This window comes from Euphorbia lathyris, chromosome 9 (assembly GCF_963576675.1).
Source record: "Euphorbia lathyris chromosome 9, ddEupLath1.1, whole genome shotgun sequence".
In the NCBI taxonomy this organism is placed as follows: Eukaryota; Viridiplantae; Streptophyta; class Magnoliopsida; order Malpighiales; family Euphorbiaceae; genus Euphorbia; species Euphorbia lathyris.
In genome coordinates, this window is record NC_088918.1 from 60,113,144 (window position 1) to 60,117,152 (window position 4,009).

At 29.0% G+C, this 4,009-nt stretch overlaps 1 long non-coding RNA gene across 1 annotated transcript; it reads left to right on the forward strand.

The window, feature by feature from the left end:
* The first annotated feature begins 1,408 nt into the window (after positions 1 to 1,408).
* On the forward strand, positions 1,409 to 3,607 carry LOC136205341 (uncharacterized). Its single transcript, XR_010675912.1, has 2 exons — positions 1,409 to 1,671; positions 3,255 to 3,607. It is a non-coding gene; the product is annotated as an uncharacterized lncRNA (long non-coding RNA).
* Positions 3,608 to 4,009: the final 402 nt, after the last annotated feature.

The following is a 4,009-nucleotide window of genomic DNA, read 5'->3' on the forward strand; positions in this document are numbered from 1 at the left end:
AAATATGACCTTTTATGACGATATTGTTTTCTACGAACACAATTTCGTCACTGATAATCACTTAATCATGACAAATTTTAAGTTTCGTCACTATTTTTAATTTTTTCATGACAATTTTTAAGGACGTCTACATTGATTTACCAATTTGTCACTATTTGATAAATTTTATGATGATATGTAAAAAATCGTAACTTAAAGTTTTAGAGGTAAAATCTAGTAGAATGAATTCGGAGGGAAAAACATTTCTTAACAAAATAATAATATTTGGTGACAAAAATATCGTCATGATAAGAAACTATTTTTTGTGACAATTTGTATCCGTGATAACTTAATTCAAATAAACGGTAACTAATTAAATTCCATCATATATTATTATCTTTTGTGACGATATATGATTCACGTCACGTATTTTAATATTATTGTGACGGTATATGATTCACATCACCATAATATTTACAAAGAAATGTTAGTAAATTAAAATTGGAGAAAAAAAATTATTTTAGAAAAATTTTTAATAGAATTTTTTTGTCATAGAAAATAAAATATGATAAAGATACGTAGCTATGTTCTATTACATTATTATAAGCATATGTATATATTTGTTATCTATATAATATTATGTGAAAATAAGATAAATTGTTATAAAATATGGTAAATTAATGATATTATATCATCATAGAATATTATATTTTTAATGAGAATTTTTTATTGTGACAAGTTAATCCTATAAAATAATATCATATATTTACATTTTATTTATTTATTATTATTATTATTATAATCACAATTATAATTGTAATTGTAATTTGGGTAATTAATTTATTAGTCCCTGTATTTTGACAAAACACACTGTTTAGTCCCTGTATTTTAAAAAACACATGGTAAGGTCTCTAACCTTTTTCTCAGTGAACTGTTTAGTCCTTCCATCTGTTTGTTAGATTTTTTACCGTTTATGACTTCGGAAATGACTAAATTACCCTTTATTATTTACCTTCAAACTTCAGAAGAGGAAATCCAATTTAGAAAAAGAAGCTATTTATATGGAGAACAAGAAAAAAAAACAGACCCAATGTTTACGAATTTGAACGATTAAGAAGAAAATCAAGAAGAAGAATAGTCAAAGTTGATTTCAGTTGCATTAGAGTTTAAAGGAAAAGAAAATAAAGGTAAAGAAGAATGCAAATCCAAATTGACTAATAGAATCTTCATGAGAGTCTAACGGCAGAGACTAAACAGTTCACCGAGAAAAACATTAGGGACTAAACAGTTCATCAAGAAAAATGTTAAGGACTTTACCGTGTGTTTTTGAAAATACAGAGACTAAACAGTGTGTTTTATCAAAATATAGGGACTAATAAATTAAATACCCTTGTAATTTTAACAAAACTGTTTGTCTTCCTCTCTCCCTTATCTTCTCTCCATTTATCTTCCTGGGTTATTTGTTCATCATTTTTAGATCTGGCTTTCTCGTGTCCATCTGTTCCTTCTCCGACCACCAGATCTATTTGATGCGTTCTCTTTCTTCGATATTCCCTTTCTCTTTTTTCTCTATTTCTGTCCATCTCTATGAATTTTCTTCAGATCCAAATTTATCTCCAGTCAGCCATCGTTGCAGTTTTGATGTCTGGTTGAAATCGCTGCTTGCTCCCCCGTCCCTTCATTGATTTTCAGGTTAGTTAATTTAAGTGTTATATGTGTGAATTTGTTATTTATAAATTAAGGGTTTTTATTTAATACTATGATATGGGCGCTATGTCATCAATGTTTGTGAGGGATTTGTTTTCCTTTCATGTCTATGTTATACAAACAGTTATGCATTTGTGGAATTCGGTGAACTTTTTACCATTTATCAATAGTTTTAAAGTTGTATGAGAGACTGGTCATTTGCGTTATCAAAAAGGATAATAGGTTGTGTTTTTTCCTTCCAGATTTTGTTTAGTTGTTTATAATTTTTAAGTTAGATGAAGGAATTGGTGTTTTTGGCTATTTCTTTAGCTTTGCTTGGCTGTTGATTAAAATATGAAACAATATCGAAAACAATAGTCTCTAGCCACCCTTTTATTAAGTTTCCCTCCCATTTCTTTTGGGTTCCTGGTTTACAAGCTAAAGAATGAAAATACTATAGGGGTTTAGACTCAGTCTTTCTTTTTACAAGATTCTTCTCGTAGTCATAGTATAATAATCTCTTAGAACTTGTGTTGCCAATTTAAATCAGTTTCTTTTGGAGTAGTTAAAACATGATTTTGGAATTTTAAATTTGAAAAATTCCATTGAAGATTCTTTCTCCAATATTAGTTGTGCAGAAGAGACTTTTTTCCCCTTATGTGTGTCTTTATGCTAAGTTAGCAAATTTAGTTGCTCTCCTTCCATATATTTTGTTCACAGAGATCCTCTTATAGTCAATTGATCTTATCATATTGGTGTTGTCATTTGTCTAATTTCTGCTGCATTCGAAGGGTTCATATATCACGTACCTTATGTCTTAAGCAACAAATGAGCCCTCTAGTTTCATGTCTTTACCGTGGGCTACTAATTATGGCTACAATGTGTTACTTGATTGTGTTTCAATGTTTTGATTTGCTGCACTGGGGAAATCTTTATATGGTTGAAAACCATGGAATGAAATCACCATGCTTTCTAATTGTAAAGAGCATATAAAAATTTACAAATAGAGTTAAATTTTGAATAGATACCATAAAGAGCATATATAAATGTACAAATAGAGTTAAATTGTGAATAGGTACTGTAAAGAGCATATAAAAATGTACAAATCGAGATAAATTTTGAATAGGTAATTTGTATAGATAACATGAAGTCTTTGGATTTGGATTGTGTTCAGTTGACATGGGGTTATTATATTGTGTTAAATATAGTGATTCTTTCATTTGAACATAGCAAATCTGTATCTTAGCTATTGGGTGTTGATTCACTGGAATTAGTTTAGAATGCTGTGAAATGGCTTGGACATGGTTAAAGGTATTCATTCATCCAGATTTGTATTTCAGAGCATAATCAACTTTGAACCATGAATCACCATTGATATTTTCTCATCAATGTAGGAGAACTGAGATCTGATCTTTAATAAATATGGTGCTGCATTGTTAATCATCCATTTCATCTAGGATATAATCTCGACTGTAAGTGATTTTTCTTGCAAATTATCCAAGTTGGACAAGTTTAAGAACAATAATTAATTATGATGGCTAGTATTAATTTTGAGAGTAATTTAATTGATTATTATGGCGGTTCTGCAGCAATGAAAAAGCTCAGGAATTGGAAGAATTCTCTAGTAGCCAAGTGAACCTTGCCAATACTATGAATTTGAATTAAAGCATAGAGCAAGAATCAAGGCAAGATGGATACATAGCATAAAGCGAGAAGAAATTTCCCTTCAAGAATTAGTCAAATAGCTAGCTTGCAAAGTATGATGGCTTCTACGGTCTTGTTACACAATGCTATTTCTTTGTACTTTTAGATATTAGTCTTGTTATAAGAGAATGTTTCCTTCTTAATTATCATATTGTTATTGTATTTGACATGTTAAATATTTGGAGTTGTGACAGTTAAGGTTCATTTCAATAATAGTTCTTTCTAATTGTTTGTGTTCTCCATTTCAGTTAAATGTTAAAGTGACAATGATTTTGACAGTTACAATATCACTAAAATTTTATAATTCTAGTCTAATGCAGATATTCATCACTAACGAAATATGACTTTTGTCAGTTTAATGTCCATGTTTCATGATGAAATTTTAATTTTAAGTGACAGATTATGTCAGTTACAATGTCATATAAACTCTCGAATTTCAGTCTTATATTTGTATCGTCACTTTATCCGTATGTTTATATGACAAAATTTGAATAACGTCATTTAAATGTTAACTATTCATGACAAAATAAGGGTTTACATGACAAAATATTTGTAATAATAGTGACATAATAAGCGTCACTTAAACAAAACAACATTGTGACACATGTTCTTATTTGTCATATAAAAGTAAATCACTTAT